This window comes from Haliotis rufescens, unplaced genomic scaffold (genome assembly GCF_023055435.1).
Source record: "Haliotis rufescens isolate VD_foot unplaced genomic scaffold, xgHalRufe1.0.p SCAF_9, whole genome shotgun sequence".
In the NCBI taxonomy this organism is placed as follows: Eukaryota; Metazoa; Mollusca; class Gastropoda; order Lepetellida; family Haliotidae; genus Haliotis; species Haliotis rufescens.
Genome location: NW_025964383.1, coordinates 29,633,295 through 29,654,342, shown reverse-complemented (window position 1 = coordinate 29,654,342; position 21,048 = coordinate 29,633,295). Strand labels below are relative to the sequence as shown.

General features: G+C 41.8%; 1 long non-coding RNA gene across 1 annotated transcript; it reads right to left on the bottom strand.

Annotated features, from left to right (window-relative positions):
• Positions 1–3,694: 3,694 nt before the first annotated feature.
• On the bottom strand, positions 3,695–13,859 carry LOC124130902. The gene is made up of 3 exons (XR_006860582.1): positions 13,752–13,859; positions 10,985–11,044; positions 3,695–3,972 (listed from the first exon to the last, which is right to left on the bottom strand). It is a non-coding gene; the product is annotated as an uncharacterized LOC124130902 (long non-coding RNA).
• Between the last annotated feature and the right edge of the window lie 7,189 nt (positions 13,860–21,048).

Below are 21,048 nucleotides of genomic sequence, written 5' to 3'. Positions count from 1 at the left end.
TCATGTTAAACTGCGGCATGGTATCTCAGTGAGCTAGCACTATAAATCGGTATCAGTCCGGACTAGTACAAGCAGCCACACACACACACACGTGCATGCACGTCGCTAAATAAGTGCAATAATCTTGGACGCGACGTTAAACCCCATTTCACCTCACCACACCTCACATGTAGTTTAGGTCACGGATTAATTTACTATTGGGAGTCAAGTTACTCGTTTAGTCAAGTACCTTTTTAATGATTGTCAGGGTGGATACTCCTATGGTCAAGTACCTTGTATTTGGGGGAAGTTTAGAATTTCCTTGCCCAGTCAAGGTGACTGAGTCTTTAGTCTAAAAGACTAGTTTGCTATTAAGGCGTTTTACGTCTATTTTATTGTCCAAATGATTTATTTTAGGGAAGGGCCCTCTGTGGTTATTTCCCACTACATAACCTAGGCGATTATTAACCCAGGTTATTCACTCATTAGATTGTTGAGCTAATTATTGGTTGCAGCTGACCTTATTGGCTGTCTAGACAAGACAAGACAAGACAATAATTTATTTGCGTGTCACCCATAAGGTACATTGTACAGTATACATATAAATCAAAACATGCTTAAAACTTACGGCCAGTCGTAAAACGACTTATGAGAGACGATATGATCATAAAACCAACTTATATACTAAAATGAATATACATACAATATATACATCATGAATATAAAATAGATCGGCGCTTCAATAAAATATCATAGCAGGTTTTGGCCACGTAAAAGGTGAGATCGGAGCTGGATAGAAGTAGTGTAAATTGCTCACAGTAGGAATAGCCTTTGAAATACGGATCAGTAAAAGTACATCGTTTAAGAAGATCTGTTCTCACATCATTATATAGTGGGCACAAAAGTAATGTGCAACTTGTCATCATCTTGTCAAAGTGTTGGTTTAGCTACCCTATTGTTTTACAGTTGCTTAGCTAATCGGCTTGTATATATGTTCTGGTTTAATTAACCAGTGACTGTTGTCAGCGTAAATTGTTTTTTTTTCTCATTTTTACTGTCATGAATACTTACAACTAGCTGATAATAATAAACCTGTGAACTGTATTCTTGTTTTATATTATGACACCTTGGTCTCTGGGGCACAGCTTCATGACAACGTGAAAGTCACAGAATTGATTGATATAAGTGATTATCAGTTCCGATGGACAAATGGTCCAACCTTCTTTAATCTATCACCTGACCAGTGACTGACTGAAATTCAGCCAGATTAAAGTGAAATGAAAACAAGGTGCTTGCTGTCAGCATTGAAAGTTTATCTACCTGTTGATCCAAAGAATTGTCCATTTTGGAACGACCTCATCACCCAAACTATGCAGGTGCTTCATTGGGTAGCTGATGATGCCGATTCCAGAACGCAAACTGAAATGCATCTCTACAGCCTTGCTCAGCGACATTGCTTTCAAGATGAGTTTACTGCATTAGATTTTGGGAACCACTTTCCTTCCAGTAGTAGGTTGTTGAAGCTTGATCCTTTTTATGATTCAACCCACAAAGTTATCCGTGTAGGCGAAAGATTTCAGAGATAAGAAGACCTACCTGGTGACTCGAAACACTCTGCAGTGTTGGATCCAAAGCATGCCATGACCCAACATCTTATAAAGAAGTACGATGAAAGACTTAAACACTATGGCCCTGAACGGATGCTTGCGGAAATGAGGACACTCTGGTTCATATATGGAGAGGAGGCAATTCGTAAGTATCAACGCAAGTGCAAAACTGAGGGCCAAACCAGATGCTCCTAAGGTGGCCGATTTGCCACCAGCACAACTTCGAATATTCAATCCAGCTTTTTATTCTTTTATTCAACTGGAATAGACTGTTTTTGCCCTCCGACTGTGAATGCTGCTCGGAGATTAGAGAAGAGATGGGCATTTGTTGCACATGTATGACAGCAAGGGCTGTTTATCTTGACTTAGGACAAAATGGACACTGATTAATTTTTGATGTCACTAAGACGCTTCATACTAAGACGTGGCAAGCCTTATGAAAGTTTATGTGAAAGAGGTACACATTTTCGGGTGGTCAGAGAGAGAGCTTGAAGAAGCATGGTCTGCAATGACTCCTTTACTGAATCGACAGCTTGCAAAAGAAAACAAATCTACTTTCAGTTTAATCCATCAAGTGCTCCAGATTTCGGTAGAGCGTGGGAACTGGAGATTAAATATATCAAGCATGGGCCCAGGTACCTTTCGGGCGACCAATCGGTCACTGAACTTGTTTGTAAACAGTATTGAAGGCATTGTGAACTCTAAACCATTAGGTTATGGGTCTAGTGATGTGCGTGACATAGGTCCCACCTGGATCAATCCCTTCCAAAGGTGATCTACCCTGCCAGTGAAATCATATGACGCCACAGTCACTATCCTTGCAGATCATGTTTGGAAGCACTATTTGTGACGTTATTTGCTAGACTTGCATTTGAGAAGCAAATGTGTTTCTGGTGTTGTAATGATAGTTGATTCACAAAGTGTCCCTGCCACCTGGTTAGATCCATCCCATTTGTTCGTGTTGCTACAGTAACTGGGGATGACAATGACATTACGTGACCAGTCACATGACAAAACAGACAAATAGAATGCGCAGATGATGACTGATGAGCTGTGCCTTTGCACTGCGACTTTAATATTTTATTGCCAATGACGGCCATGTTTTGGCGCCATAACCAGAACTGACATTGATGCTTTGATGATAATTTGTGTGCCAGCCTTGCCTGTATGTAGATACAAAATGCCAAACTGCCAGTAACGTCTTCCATTTTCCATGGTCCCACGAGGCGTATAGTGTATGTCTTTGCCTAATTGTGAAGTTTTACATGATGACAGTGATGTGCCCGGTGAAACACTCTGCGCTCGCAAGACGGATGCCCTGTCCGGTTTTCGAACGCGGACGACCACCTGCCTTTTGTCTGACTATGCAGTTAACATGTATCATGGACTTGATGAAATAATTTCGTTCGTCTTGCCCAGACTAAGTGAAGATCCGGGGTAGAATAGGTCTTCACCAACCCATGCTGGCCATAAAAGGCGACTATGCTTGTCGTTGGAGGCGACTAACGGGATCGGGTGGTCATGTGATCAGGCTCGCTGACTTGGTTGTTGCATTTCATCATATCCCAATTGCGTGTATCGATGCTCACAATGTCCCTGGATTGTCTGGTCCAGACTCGATTAGTTTTCACACCGCCGTCATATAGCTAGAATATTGCTAAGTGTGGCGTTAAACAACAAAGAAAGAACGAAAAGACTAAGTGAAAGGCAACCTGCTGAACTTGAGAAAGTAAAACGACAACATGAACTTGATGAACTTGCCTTGCCTGTGTGCCGATACAAAATGCCAAACTGCCAGTCAATGTTTTTGACCTAACACAGGTGACATCTTCTCCCATTTTTCAATAAGTTTCTGAGTATGCTCCGGAAATTAACGGTACCCAAGTCCAACGTGTTGTTATGGAAATGCAAAACAGAATTTTTTTTTTTAAAAATCCCTGTCTTCCCGAATAGCAACGGTTATCGGTGTAGTAATTGCGTGATGAGTTCCTTGGGAGAAATATTGATCTGTTAATGAGTAATGCTTCAGAAACAAAACATGACACAAGGATGAAGTTTTTCAGCATCACCAGACGAACTACGTTTTGTATAAAATAAACAAGAAACAATAAAGACAGTCATGTTTACTTTTCTCTTTTGAAACTTAACACTGGCAATCATCGAGACACTTGCGTCTTTTTGTCAGCTCCTTCCCGACGCAAGGGGGCACAGAGGCTCTGTTGATATAGTTCTTACAGTCATTTCCTCTTCCGTCGACGCATTTGTTAATTTCAACACACGCGCTGATGGCGCATTTACTCTGACAGATGACACAGCTCATTCGGTTTGCATCCACCATTGCTATGATAACCATGGGCAGAATCAACAGAAGGGCGATTGTGAACTTCTGAAAAAGATGAGTTTGTATGTCAACACCGTCTTACAGTTAGTTTAGTTTATTAAACAATGTATTTAAACCAATGAACCCCTTTACATAGATATGGAACAGTAAACCCATCTTGATGAAGTTTGGTCAAACTGACCAATGACTACACTGCTTGCAACTCAACCAAACCATCAGCAGTGTTTCTGGGATAAAACCGCATCGGGAAATCATCCTTCAGACTTAAATAAATGGCACTGGTTATGATTTAGGCTAAGACATGTCCCCAGCGTTTCTCGGATATTTTGATCACGCTACGAGTAAATATGAAAAGATTTGGCTTTAGGTTACGTCGGACGTTATATTTTGTATCTCCTGACATACGGACCAAGTGACCTTAAACGTTAGGATGGAGAAATAATTCCAGTTAAAGAGTTTTGTATTAGGCAAGTCATGTTCAACACTCGTGTCGAGCGTGTATAATGTCCTGATATTTAACGAAGGGCTGGTAACTCTAACCTGCTTTCCCCAAAATGTAAAAACTGCAAATGATGTACAATGCATGTCATTTCTGTGCCAGTTCTGTATGTGTTGAGGGGGACGGGGAGATCATGATGCCTTTTGGGTTTGTCAAATGCGGCTTAGGCATTCTTCTACTGAGCTTTTATGAATTTGTGCGAAAAGGAAATTTCAACGCTGGAGACAACTACGTTTGCAAATCAAGCAACTGACCAAAAAAACCGTCGCGCCGTCGCTTCATTTTAGGCCAAACCTAAAAAACAGAAACATATTTTTTGTGGGCCTTACCACCGAGCCTTATAATCACATTTACGAAAAGAAAAACACAAATTGTTTTCCAGCCAGCCTTGGTCACAGCGGTCACCAGTGGAAGTCGTGAGTTCCTATGGAAATACTATAAATTTTCACGTCATATTTCATGGAAATATCAAAACATAAAAAAATAATTTGACATTTATACTTTCTCATCCCACGGACCGTTTTTTCTACAATTTGCTACAGATGTAAATAAAGGTCATAGAGACGCTCGTTTAACGTTTAGTCTCTCGAACCCTTCTCTTGGCTCTTGACAGCTTTCGAATAGATTTGCAAAAATGAAGCATAAATTGCAGGGCTTTGATCACCTGGTTCATCTCAACGTGGTTAGAGTGAACATGATTCCAGGCCGATACCGTGCATACAGATTGCGTGGACGCTTGTGAAATGCACAATACGGTGCTGACATTTAGGGCACATTTGCCCTAACACATACAGGATGTGTTAATTTGAATAAGGAAATGGCTTTTAAATTGGTGAGTTGAGGTGAAATGTGGTTTAACGTCGCGTCCAAGATTATTGCACTTATACAGCGACTTGCATGTACGTGTGTGTGTATGTGTGGCTGCTTGTACTAGTCCGGACTGATGCCGATTTATAGTGCTAGCTCACTGAGATACTATGCCGCAGTTTAACATGAATACCCCACTCAGACACAGTATACTGATTCCGAGCTGACCAGTCCTTGTTTTAGCCCCTTAATGCCGAGCGCCAGACAGGGTAACAACAAGTGCCATCTTTTAACGTCTTTTGGTATGACGCGGCCGGGGATCGAACCCCGGACCTTCCACTCTCCGGGCGGACGCTCTACCACTAGACCACGGAGGTGGTCCTTTTAAATTGGCTTGTCTGTGCATGTGACTAAGGATGTAACAGTTTTGATAACAATCACATGTTGAACCATATCAGTTTCACATTACAGATTATAAGTTACTTACTGTCGGTGTACAGATATTCAGTTAATTGTGGCTAGGTGTTAAATATCAGTGTACAGATAATTAGTTAATTTCAGCTCGGTTTCAAACATCGGTGAACATGCGATCAGTTATTTATAGCTAGGTTTCAAATAGCATTGTACAGGTATAAATTAATTAATTGACTTGGTTTTAAGTATGACTGTGCAGATAATCAGTTAATTGTGGCTAGCTGTGAAATATCAGTGTACAGATTATCAGTAGTGGCTAGGTGTTAAATATCAGTGTACAGAAAATCAGTTAGTTGTGGCTAGGTGTTAAATGTCAGTGTACAGATAATCAGTTAATTGTGGCTAGGTGTTAAATGTCAGTGTACAGATAATCAGTTAATTGTGGCTAGGTGTTAAATGTCAGTGTACAGATAATCAGTTAATTGTGGCTAGGTGTTAACTATCAGTGTACAGATAATAAGTTAATTGTGGCTAGGTGTTAAATGTCAGTGTACAGATAATCAGTTAATTGTGGCTAGGTGTTAAATATCCGTGTACAGATAATCAGTTGTGGCTAGGTGTTAAATATCAGTGTACAGATAATCAGTAGTGGCTAGGTGTTAAATATCAGTGTACAGAAAATCAGTTAGTTGTGGCTAGGTGTTAAATGTCAGTGTACAGATAATCAGTTAATTGTGGCTAGGTGTTAAATGTCAGTGTACAGATAATCAGTTAATTGTGGCTAGGTGTTAAATGTCAGTGTACAGATAATCAGTTAATTGTGACTAGGTGTTAACTATCAGTGTACAGATAATCAGTTAATTGTGGCTAGGTGTTAATTGTCAGTGTACAGATAATCAGTTAATTGTGGCTAGGTGTTAAATATCAGTGAACAGATAATCAGTTGTGGCTAGGTGTTAAATATCAGTGTACAGATAATCAGTTAATTGTGGCTAGGTGTTAAATATCAGTGTACAGATAATCAGTTGTGGCTAGGTGTTAAATATCAGTGTACAGATAATCAGTTTATTGTGGCTAGGTGGTAAATGTCAGTGTACAGATAATCAGTTAACTGTGGCAGGGTTTCAAATGTCAGTGCACAGATAATGAGTTGCTAATTTCTAGGTTTCAAACATCAGTGTACATATAATCAGTTAATTGTGGCAGGGTTTCAAATATCAGCAAGCAAATGAGGTGACATATTGCACGAAATATTTAGGATATTTACACACTGACGTAAATGGACGATTTGACAATGACAGTTTATTTGTATTTAGGGTCCCACGGTAAAGTACTGTAAGAATGTAACCAAAACAACAACATAGTTCACGCACACTACGTAACTGCTATAGACCCATGTTCGATGGCAACCCCTGTTCACAAAGTTCACAAAGTCTCTCCGTTATAATAAAACTGAACAATATTAATAATTCTAATCTCTTCATCATCAGTATTGAGACAAGTAATTCGTTATTTAGTTCATTACCAGCATGACTCTTTTCAAATTCACGCTGGATTGTTAATAAAAGCGGCAAGACATTTTCCATAATAAAAAAGAAGAAGAAATCTCTGCCAAATGCAGTCTGTTGTACGATTCCCACTATAACATGAACATTGGTTTGTGAATTACTATCAATGCTAGGTGTGAAGTACTAATGTCACTAGGTGTTCGCGAGAAGGCGATGGAGTCCGTCACAAACACATGCAAAGGCAAGGCAATCGTTCACCTTACAAAGCACGAGAACATATTATGGTACAAGTCAAAATAGGGTCACTGATTCTATTTCTATTTGGAAATGTCCTCCACGTGTATAGAACAAAACATTTCGATAGCTTTACTGAGGCCTCAAATGTTGTAACCCTAATCAAACAACGTTTGAGCAAGAGTCGTATGACGCTCTTTGACATTGTGGTAGAACTCAAAAGTTAGGAAAGGTACGTAGACACCATGGGCTGGAGCTGCTTGAAAATAACTCGGTAGGAAGGGAGAGTTGGCCATCGGAAAGTTGAAATCATCCCTGTCACAGCCTTCTGGAAAGTTTTATTGTCTATCTGAATCTTTATGTATGTATCTATATATGAAACAGATGAAGCAGTCTCGCTTGTCTCCTTTATTTCTAGTTCAGGTTAGTAACCAGTGGACAGTAATTGGCTATCTGACGCTTAAGTTGAATTTCTTAAGCCACATTTCCTTGTTTTGATGTTGCAGATCCGGGCAGCTGACATAAAGAGACAGGTCAGCCAGAAGAAAAGCACAATGGAGGACCATGGGGGTGCCTAGCTACTTCTTGCTTCACTGCCCTATCCCCGAATTTCAAATATGGTTTCTCTGTAAACTTTCATTTTTGAAAATTGTCATGAACCTTTGACGATAGAAATGTAACAATATCAATGGTCACCATGTGAAGCGAATATGCCCCCTGGATCAATGAATGACTATTTCCCTTACGTTTGTTGTGTTATTTTCGTGATAAAATAAACAGCAGTGAAAGCAGCGATCGCATTATCAGCCAGACGGAACATTTGGCCCACTCGATTCGGTTTTTAGTTGTCGGCTCGACTGACAGGAATGGGTTAGATTGCCTATCCTGATTTAGGCTTCACGCGCTACCGGTAGAGAAGGACATGCTTGCTATTGCTTACCCTTTTCGCCAACACCTGGTTGAAGATACAAATTACGGTAGTTAGGAAGCATTGATAAAAGTGTTGGCTGGTTTCGCCGAAATTTGGGGTTTGATTCCTCACATGGATACCATGGGCCCATTTCTTTGTGCCCGGATCTGTAATATTGCTGAAATCGCTAGACGCGGTGTAAAACTCAAATTCCCTCACGCAACCATGATAACATCCAGGGCTAGGTATCAGTCGCTCAACAGATGCTCAGTTACCATGGAATCAAAAGGCTAACCATGTGAATATAAAACGTCAACGCCAGAGGATAACTAGTCTCGATTATCCGCCGAAACAGAGGCGTAAAAAGGCAAAATAGCGGTGAAAATTATATGAATAGATTACTGAAAAGCCATGACACCAGGTGTTTGCAAAAAAGGTAAGCATGACCTGCTCTACGGTGGCCCATAAGGGACATGGAGTCTGTTTTTCCATATTTTGATATTTCACTTACATTTATCGTAACCTTTCGCAAATTAACACGATTTGTCTTACAAATATTTGATAAATCATGTGTAAAGAAGATATTGAATCGCTGAAAAACGAAACGAAAATGTCAAAAACTAAAATGAAAATGTCAAAAACACAAAACGAAAATGTCAAAAACTAAAATGAAAATACAGAAAACTATTTCCACCGCGGTGATAATATTTAAACCGCGGTGGAAATAATTTTCTGTGTATTCATTTTAGTTTTTGACATTTTCGTTTTGTGTTTTTGACATTTTCATTTTAGTTTTTGACCTTTTCGTTTTGGTTTTTGACATTTCCATTTTAGTTTTTGACATTTTCACTTCACATTTCACTTCAAAAGTACATTTTCTATGTTTTCGGATGTTTTTATACATGATTTATCACATATTTGTATGGCAGATTGTGTTAATTTGCAAAAGGTTAAGATAAAAGTAAGTTAAACATCAAAATATTGAAAAAACAGACTCCATGTCCCTTATGGGCCACCGGTAGCACCCGCCACTCACACAGTTCGCATAAAACGCCGCATCAAGCTCCTCACAGCGATACCCCGTTCGCGGAGCTCTCTATACTATTGCTGCCACCAGTCATAACTCCCCACAGTGATAGATGACTACAACCATGCTTGGAGTTCAACTCGCAACTGAATGATGTTTACAAACAAGTGACGACTGTCGTAACGCCGAATACACTTATCGCTGCTAAATTACTTTCTTTCTTTGTCAATTTGAATTTCTGTCTCATTAAAACTATCATGTTGTTGATATAGTAAGAATGTAAGGGAGAAGTTGGTTGATTTTCTGTTAGTCTGCAATCTCGAACCAATCTGATTATTAAAACAACAAAGTAAATTCATCTTGAAAACATGGTCAGTCGTAAACCTTTTCAAAATGAAATATGATGGCATTCCCAAAGACATAAACAAAAGTTTAAACGTTACTACATTTGGGGCTAGAGGGCAAATTTCAGGATTCTTGTAATGGCCGCGCCCAAACTGGTGGCAGCGATGATACTGAGAGTGTAATGAAGGGGTCACGCGCTTGGAAGGAGTTTGACGCCGCACAGCATTAGTCCCGCCATACGACGGCGGAGTGTAAACAATCAAGTCTTGTCCAGAATATCAAGTGACGGGCCAGACAATCCGGTGTTTACTGATTTTGTTGAATCTAAAAACGATATAGTAGTCTTGTACAAGCATCTTATAAGTTCATCCTCTTTTAATAAATCATAGTCCTTATACAACATCATGAACGCAGTCTATCCTTAACAGCATTTACAATTTCCCACATAATAAAACCTTATGAAATATTAGCTGAGGGTCTTGACATACCTAGGCTTTTACTTACTCAGATTCTTGATTATACCGATTTACTTTAAAAATATTTTTGTTGTTGTTTAACAACACACTCGGAAAAGAGACATGTTTCGACAAAGGGATTGTCTATTTCTGCCACGACGAAAATCACCCGCTACTCCCACGTTATAAATGTAAATTATTATATTGTGTTTGTTTCTTAGCGCCACACTTCATATATTCGATCTATATAACGTCGCCCTGTAAATTATCGCGTCTGGACCAGAAAAAACAGTGATTGCTATTAATGCCGTAGAGTCAACCCGTCTGGCCACCCTATCCACTAAGGCGCCCCTTGTGGCAAGCGTAGCTTGTTAGGGACCAATTCTTGCCAAGAAACTCCTTGGGGTCTATTCCTACTAACATGTACCATTTAAAAAATTTATTATTGATAACATTATATTTTCTATGGTTTGCAAGATAATGAGATGGTATCGTCATGGCTTATGTCCATATACAACTTCGAAGAACTCCTTTGTTTTGGTTACGTTGTATGTTGATTCAGAGATCTGCTTATCAGCCAATCCGCATCTTTTTTCATCAGACAATAAAAGAGTTTATATCATTAAGTACATATTCGTATGAGTTTCAACATCAGTGTGATCGGTGTGGTAGCCTAGTTGTTCAGACTTTGCTCGTCAAGCCGAAGGTTCGAGTTCCGACATGGTTACAATGATGATGATGATGATGATGATGATGATGATAAAATAATTCTAGATTTAATTAGCCAGATTCCATTTTTGTCATTCTCAGCTCCCTGGGAAGTATGCAATCTCATCATACCATTGACACAAATCTTACCATGTTGGTGTTATGATGTATGTCTGTTGTTAACAGATTGTTGCTGAGAAAAAGATGAATCTGAAAAGAACATAAATACCACGTTATTTTTTATTATATACAGTCGTACAACTGAACATTAGAACACTTGTCAAATCTAATGGCCATCAGCGTGAGTGGGCGATTGACTTTGGTTTAACTCCGCTTTGAACAGTATTTCAGTTACATCACGACATGTCGGATTGGTGTCATAGGAAAGCCGAATTCACGCACGTCCTTCACTTTTAAGTTTGTATGTTTGTTTGTTCTTTAACGCCGCACTCAGCAATATTCCAGCTATATGACGGCGGTCTGTAAATAATCGAGTCTGGACCAGATAATCCAGCGATTGACATCATGAGCATCGATCCACGCCATTGGGATACGATGACATGCACCAAGCAAGTCACCGAGCCTGACAACCCGATCCCGGGATTCGAACCCAAGATTATTGGATCCTTGCACGGCTAAGGAAGAACACTACTCACAGCGAGTTACGTCGCCCCAAGATAACTTTGGTGCATATTGTGCTAATGAGACACCCGTGTCGCCACGTTTGTCATAACTAAAAGGTTATTCACTCGGGGGGAGATGGGTTGAACAATCATGTCGCTGTCGTACTTCTTCGAGGCAACGACATTGAGGTTTTTTGTCAGCCACAATGACTTCATTCGACTTCCCGAACTGATCATTCTGACGCCGACACTGATTCAAGCATGAATAAAACCAATCGGGAATAACATGTATGTTTCAAACCCATTCCCAGGGAAATAATAAAGTGATCCTAGTCCAGATGCATGAAAAAATGTAGATGCAGTCGGCTTAAACAATAGTGGTAGGTCATCCTGACTGAAAGTTCTAGGAAAACGATATGTGCACGTGAAAGTTGGAGAGACGAGCAATTTTAGCCTTCTTTAATATTCCGTTGATTGTCTGCAACAGCACTTTGGAAGACAGACGATAGTTCATGTTCAAATAAGAATAAAGTCGAAAACTACAAAGAAACACAATTTCTCGCATATACACCTGGAATCATATACATATATATGGTGAGGTGAAATGTATGTATGTATGTATGTATGTGCGTGCGTGCGTGCGTGCATGAAGGCATGCATGCATGCATGCATGCATGTATGTATGTATGTATGTATGTATGTATGTATGTATGTATGTATGTATGTATGTATGTATGTATGTATGTATGTATGGTTCAAGAAGTTGTACAATTTCTTATTAATGCGACAAAAACCCTTTCAAGAATTATAAGAAATCTCTGCCAGTCCTATGAATCCCTATAGTTTAAAAGTTTACCTCGAAGATCCATAAATCGCATTAAAAATAATTTATGGCACACATATGGAGGACATTTCATAATTTGAAGCATCAGTTCCAAACATTTTGTTTGATGCAATTCCGGTCCTCATTTTGACTTCGCGTGTTTTTTTTTAGGTGAACACTTGACTTTTCTTTGCATGTGTTTGTGACGGGTACCAACCGTGGGGCAGGTTACGCTTACCTTTTCGCGAACACCAGGTATCATCACTATTTTATAGTGATTCATAAACCTATGCTTATGTTTGAGTAAGTGAATAACCTGGGCTACAGTATTCCAGTTATATTCACAGCTTAATGGGGGGAACGGGTGGCCCAGTCGTCTAAGGCGCCGCGATTCGCTGTGCAGAGTTACGTCCCTTGGGCACGCCAGAAACCTATGATTGTGGCTTCGAATCTCGGTTCGCCCCGATTATGTTTCTAGGTTTGTCAGCACCATACCCGTGCTCGTGGGTTTCACCGAAGTGGTAAACGTCTGATACCTGCATCACTTGGGGCTTTCCTCCCACATTAAGCTGACACGCCGCGATATGACTGGAATACTGTTAAAAGTGACGTTAAACCCAACTCACTCACTCACTCACTCACTCACAGCTTAATGTGGGAGGAATGCCCGAAGTAATGCAGGTCTCAGACGTACAAGCTCAAGACATAGTCGGAATCGTACAACGTACCATGCGTTTAGCAAAGATTTCGTATGATTGTGGTGAGGGTTTTGACGCATTTATTAATCAAACACTTTTACATCAAGGCGCCTACCTCAGCTTTCCTGGTAAATGATATTTGGGGTTTGAAAAAAGCATTCGTCCAATTGAAAATTGCCAGATCGTATTGATCAGGACTAGCCAACTTTTATCTTTCCATACCGACGAATATGTCACCGACACTATTTATTGCTGATCGTAAGCTGCGTTAACCAAAGCGATAAACGTCTAAGACTTGCAACACGTCAGGTTTTCCTCCCACATTCAACTGACACGCCGTGATATAACTGGAATACTGTTCAAAGCAGCGTAAAACCAAACTCAATCACTCACTCTTAAGCGGGTGCTGAGTAGAACGGGTTAATTGCGAAGGTGTCGGTCCTGTATCAATGCACGAGGTGGACACAATCGCTACTGAATGTGTGAACAAAACCCATTTGCATATGGTAGGGGCACTCCTACACTGCACGGCATGTCCTACTGCTCGTTACTTACCACGGCATTAAAGTGTTTGAACCGATTCCCTTAATATTTCATATGTCACAATAGAGGAGTACTTGAGTGTTATATGTTCTTTAGATCTTATGATTTAGCAGTAGCGTAGCAACGTATCATTGCAACCGGTGATTTGTTATACACAGATACATCCTTGACTACCTGAAAAAATAATTTGATCAAACCTGGAAATTGAAACGAAAAATTAAAATATTTACCTCAAACCCGTTCGAAAAGAATGTTCAGTTTGCTTGCCATAGACACAAGTGATGATGAGTGCCAATAGGCCGCTTTATATACCATTCTGACACCACAACAGGATGTCATGGCCATTTGACAAATAATTACGGTGTTTTCGAAGTTGAAGAGATGGTATGCAATTATTGGTACAATGACGCGTTATCTATGCGGTGTATTGCAAAGGTTACACTGAACCTGTTCCCTTTGGTATTTCCAACACTGGTGAAATTGTTCTAATTGTTCCACGGGTGAAGCACGTCAGGCGTAGGTTGTGCTTCTTTTAGAAACGTTGGCACACACAAGGAAGGGTTGTGTAATCAATTCGATAATAAGCTTTTAATGTGGCCGGAATGACGAATATAATTACAGTTTGTTCCAATTGTTTGTATTGTTTAGTCACTGTGTTGTGGGGGTAATCGTGGATGATAAATGATGGAAAATGGAATCATGTCATTATAACTCTCATGCTAAATTCGGTTTCGGTTCGTCATTTATGGAGATACATTCCATTCCATTCCGTGGTTGTGTATTATGTAACCCTGTTAAAGTTTTCAGGGAACCTAGTTCTTTGACAAATATTCTCGCCCATGGCCACACTTTGCCCTGGGCCCGCCCATGCGCGACATAGTTTAAATTTTGAGTTTTCAAAAAAGATGTTTTACACCTTTTCTTCCTTTTATATGTACCCATAAGAACAGCATGTTCCATTTTGTAAATACCTTTGACAGAGACTGGCCACAGCATGGATAGTTTCTGGACAAATGGGTTTCCAGAGTTAATATATATATTACACTACTCAAAAACGCTTAGGAGCACGATATTACTATACACTGTCCTGGCATGACAGATTAACTCAAGTAACGTCACACATTTCTGTAGTCTTAACTGGGCATGACATATTATCTATCGAAATGCGAAAGAATCGGTGGTCCTTCACTTCTTGTGAGTGGTATAGAACGGCCAGGCACACATTAAAGGAGCGTTCGAATACCTCTGGCTTAGGGGGCAACACAAATAGTTGTTGGACACCGGTTTAACCCTAATAGTGTCAAATGAGTGAGAAGTATGTGATTCTAAGCCTCCTGATAAACATATGATGGTACCCATGAGGTTGCGTGGTATAGCTGTGACTTCGCTGTGTTGTAACTGTGGAGTATCTGACATGGCTGTGGCATAACTGTAATGCAGCTGTGGAGTATCTGACATCGATGTGGTATAACTGTAATGCAGCTGTGGACTATCTGAAATGGCTGTGGTATAACTGTAATGTTGCTGTGGGGTATCTGACATGTTTGTGGTATAACTGTACTGAAGCTGTGGAGTATCTGACATAGCTGTGGTATAACTGTAATGTAGCTGTGGAGTATCTGACATAGCTGTGGTATAACTGTAATGTAGCTTTTGAGCATCTGACATGGCTCTGATATAACTGTAATGTAGCTGTGGAGTATCTGACATGGCTGTGGTATAACTGTAATGTAGCTGTGGAGTATCTGACATGGCTGTGGTATAACTGTAATGTAGCTGTGGAGTATCTGACATGGCTGTGGTATAACTGTAATATAGCTGTGGAGTATCTGACATGGCTGTGGTATAACTGTAATGTAGCTGTGGAGTATCTGACATGGCTCTGATATAACCGTAATGTAGCTGTGGAGTATCTGACATGGCTGTGGTATAACTGTAATGTAGCTGTGGAGTATCTGACATGGCTGTGGTATAACTGTAATGTAGTTGTGGAGTATCTGACATGGCTGTGGTATAACTGTAATGAAGCTGTGGAGTATCTGACATGGCTGTGGTATAACTGTAATGTAGCTGTGGAGTATCTGACATGGCTGTGGTATAACTGTACTGAAGCTGTGGAGTATCTGACATGGCTGTGGTATAACTGTAATGTAGCTAAGGATTATCTGACATGGCTGTGGTATAACTGTAATGTAGCTGTGGAGTATCTGACATGGCTGTGGTATAACTGTAATGTAGCTGTGGAGTATCTGACATGGCTGTGGTATAACTGTAATGCAGCTGTGGAGTATCTACCATGGCTGTGGTATAACTGTAATGAAGCTGTGGAGTATCTGACATGTCTGTGGTATAACTGTAATATAGCTGTGGAGTATCTGACAAGGCTGTGGTAAAACTGTAATAGAGCTGTGGAGTATCTACCATGGCTCTGATATAACTGTAATATAGCTGTGGAGTATCTGACATAGCTGTGGTATAACTGTAATGTAGCTGTGGAGTATCTGACATGGCTGTTGCATAACTGTAATGCAGCTTTGGAGTATCTGACATAGCTGTGGTATAGCTGTAATGTAACTGTGGAGTATCTGACATAGCTGTGGTATAGCTGTAATGTAGCTGTGGAATATCTGACATGGCTGTGGAATAACTGTAATGTAGCTGTGGAGTATCTGACATGTCTGTGGTATAACTGTAATGAAGCTGTGGAGTATCTGACATGTCTGTGGTAAAACTGTAATTCACACAACCAACCCATTGGACTCACATCATAGGCACCACAGCATGGCAGTGTTGACTTGTGGGATGCAGGCTCATTTTGTGAAAGGTCAAGGCGGCGTAACCGGATCCGCAGCCGTGGCCAGATAAATCTAAGCTGAAGGGCCGGTGATCGCCCCCCGTATTATTAAATCAAGATAACTGGGACGACCTCAATCTAATTACATGGCTACTCGTCACTCTCATGGTGTCTATAATCCCATGCACGACCACTATTTTTTCAAGTTTGGCAGGAAGGAATCCGTAGAAGTTCGACTTGTCGAAACAGGTCGCCCATCCATTTCTCTTCGTGACCTTTTGCCTAAATTGTGACCTCTGCGTTGGAACCACGTGCACACACTACATTCTACGGTTCTTCCAGGGGCATATTTTGTTGATATATATGAGTATATGAATTGTTCAAAACACAAAAACACAAGTATTCGGCAATGGGTCAATGTTCCTTAAATTTTGAACGTGAGTATATTCCATCACGGCGCTGTGTTCGGAGAACAACAACGCTATATCAACTATATACCTGTAACTACAATCAACTATGGATAGACGCAACCTATACACTTTGTTTCTGTGAAGTAAACTTTTATGTGGACAGGAAAGTTCTAATTGAAATAGATGTGACATTTACTTCATCCATTTGTCGTATTGGTTGCCACGTTTGTACGCCCACTCCATTTAATGCCTGAACCATATATCAAACTCCACGCGTTTAAATGCCTGAAACATACGTCATATTCCACTTACGCGCTTATTAATAACTTGATATATCATTTCGTGCTTATATAAACTCCTCATAAACATGCATACGATACGTTTTGTACACGATACGTCGCTAATATTGGGTAAAAAAAAACACCTGACAAGCATTGAACAAATCGGTTAACGACAAGGGACATTTCAGCTTAAAAGTGAGTGAGTGGAGACACACATACGTGTGTATGTATGGCAGTGTGGTACGACGTCCAAGTTTGACATGGACTTGTGACGTTCATGTATATAAAGAATGATACACGTTGGTGAATCAAAATGATATCAAACGAGAATGGGTGTGGTATTTCTATGTTACACATGTTAAATACGTATTTAAGTGTAAATAAATGACAATTTCGTTCGTTAATCAGACCAAACCCAAACCGGTTGCAAATCTGGTCGCGCATTGATATTTGTCCATACATCGGCATTGCTGCTATTTCCAGGCATTCCATAACCCAAATGTTCCTGATATTGTGTGAGCAGACATGGCAGCAGCAACACTCATGATCTTTATTTTATAACTTTTTCAATTAATGGTAATAATCCAAGCGCCCCGTTGTGTGTACGCAGGACAACTGTAATACAACTTAAACAGTAACTGCCCCGGGCGTTGAATCTCGGACGAACAGTCTGTCACTCGCACCGCCGGTATCTTGGCTGTGCAATCCAAATCGGAGAGTTCGCCAAAGACGGAAAGTTAACATATGACCCTATATAATTCAAAAATTCACAAACTCGAGTCTGCTTGCGTGCTATAGACTTCATACTAAGGGCAAGGTTACCTTCTGACTTAGAAAAGTCAAACGTGATTTACATACATCCTTTTACGCTGAACATCAATATGGAAATGTTCTTGTTCACATAGTGAATGTTTCTGGCCGTACGGAGTTTTCGAATGATTGTGTTGGAACTGTTCATTTTGAGTGACCTGGTCGTGCAGTCGTTCCGTACGTTCATTCATGAAAACTCTCGGAAACAGTGCCACAAAATACGCTTCGTAGTGGACATTGATGGCACATTCGGAAAATCCAAAAAGTGTCAAGATATCGTTCCAACTGAATACATTTCGACACGCTCAACTATTTCCAAATAGATCAAATTGAAAGTGTCGCGAAAGTGGACGGGTGCATTACGCTCATGGGGACAACAATCTGTATGTAGCTGTACATGACATTTTGAAAAGCTTGATATAATATCTGTAGTAGCTCTATGCATAACTAATATTAAATGCGAAACAGCTGTATATACAGCTTGATGATATGATGTGTATATTTGTCTCATGCACATGTGACGTGGATGTATGAATGGCATGCATGGTATTGAGGTGTGACGTGTGTGTATGGTGATGCGGAGATGTGACTTGTTAGCACCATTAGATAGCAGTGTAATGTATGTATTTCTTGTGAGGGGTGTATAAGATCTATATCGACGTGTGTGTATATTTGTTATACATCACGTTGGCTATTGACTCCTCTCACCGATCCTCCTACACACTTCACCTCACTCATCCGCCTACACACTTCGCCTCACTAGCCCTCCTACACACTTCACCTCACTGATCCGCCTACACACTTCGCCTCACCGATCCTCCTACACACTTCACCTCACTGATCCGCCTACACACTTCGCCTCACTAGCCCTCCTACACACTTCACCTCACTGATCCGCCTACACACTTCACCTCAATGATCCGCCTACACACTTCACCTTACTGATCCGCCTACACACTTCGCCTCACTAGCCCTCCTACACACTTCACCTCACTGATCCGCCTACACACTTCGCCTCACTAGCCCTCCTACACACTTCACCTCACTGATCCGCCTACACACTTCGCCTCACTAGCCCTCCTACAAACTTCACCTCACTGATCCGCCTACACACTTCGCCTCACTAGCCCTCCTACACACTTCACCTCACTGATCCGCCTACACACTTCGCCTCACTAGCCCTCCTACACACTTCACCTCACTGATCCTCCTACACACTTCACCTCACCGATCCTCCTGCACACTTCACCTCACTGATCCGCCTACACACTTCGCCTCACTAGCCCTCCTACACACTTCACCTCACTGATCCGCCTACACACTTCGCCTCACTAGCCCTCCTACACACTTCACCTCACTGATCCGCCTACACACTTCGCCTCACTAGCCCTCCTACAAACTTCACCTCACTGATCCGCCTACACACTTCGCCTCACTAGCCCTCCTACACACTTCACCTCACTGATCCGCCTACACACTTCGCCTCACTAGCCCTCCTACACACTTCACCTCACTGATCCGCCTACACACTTCGCCTCACTAGCCCTCCTACACACTTCACCTCACTGATCCGCCTACACACTTCGCCTCACTAGCCCTCCTACACACTTCACCTCACTGATCCGCCTACACACTTCGCCTCACTAGCCCTCCTACACACTTCACCTCACTGATGCGCCTACACACTTCGCCTCACTAGCCCTCCTACAAACTTCACCTCACTGATCCGCCTACACACTTCGCTTCACTAGCCCTCCTACACACTTCACATCACTGATCCGCCTACACACTTCGCCTCACTAGCCCTCCTACAAACTTCACCTCACTGATCCTCCTACACACTTCACCTCACCGATCCTCCTGCACACTTCACCTCACTGATCCGCCTACACACTTCGCCTCACTAGCCCTCCTACACACTTCACCTCACTGATCCGCCTACACACTTCGCCTCACTAGCCCTCCTACACACTTCACCTCACTGATCCGCCTACACACTTCGCCTCACTAGCCCTCCTACACACTTCACCTCACTGATCCGCCTACACACTTCGCCTCACTAGCCCTCCTACACACTTCACCTCACTGATCCGCCTACACACTTCGCCTCACTAGCCCTCCTACACACTTCACCTCACTGATCCGCCTACACACTTCGCCTCACTAGCCCTCCTACACACTTCACCTCACTGATCCGCCTACACACTTCGCCTCACTAGCCCTCCTACACACTTCACCTCACTACACCTCATACACGCTTCACCTCACTGTTCCTCCTACACACTTCACCTCACTACACCTCCTACACACTTCACCTCACTGATCCTCCTACACACTTCACCTCACTGATCCTCCTACTCGCTTCACCTCACTACACCTCCTACGCACTTCACCTCACTACACCTCCTACACGCTTCACCTCACTACACCTCCTACACACTTCACCTCACTGATCCTCCTACACACTTCACCTCACTGATCCTCCTACTCGCTTCACCTCACTACACCTCCTACGCACTTCACCTCACTACACCTCCTACACGCTTCACCTCACTACACCTCCTACACACTTCACCTCACTGATCCTCCTACACACTTCACCTTACTGATCCTCCTACACACTTCACCTGACAGATCCTCCTACACACTTCACCTCACTACACCTCCTACACGCTTCACCTCACTACACCTCCTACACGCTTCACCTCACTACACCTCCTACACACTTCACCTCACTACACCTCCTACACACTTCACCTCACTACACCTCCTACACGCTTCACCTCACTACACCTCCTACACACTTCACCTCACTGATCCTCCTACACACTTCACCTTACTGATCCTCCTACACACTTCACCTGACAGATCCTCCTACACACTTCACCTGACAGATCCTCCTACACACTTCACCTCACTGATCCTCCTACACACTTCACCTCACTGATCCTCCTACACACTTCACCTGACAGATCCTCCTACACACTTCACCTCACTACACCTCCTACACGCTTCACCTCACTTTTCCTCCTACACACTTCACCTCACTACACCTCCTACACACTTCACCTCACTACACCTCCTACTCGTTTCACCTCACTACACCTCCTACACACTTCACCTCACTACACCTCCTACTCGCTTCACCTCACTACACCTCCTACACGCTTCACCTCACTACAACCTCTACACACTTCACCTTACTGTTCCTCCAACACACTTCACCTCACTA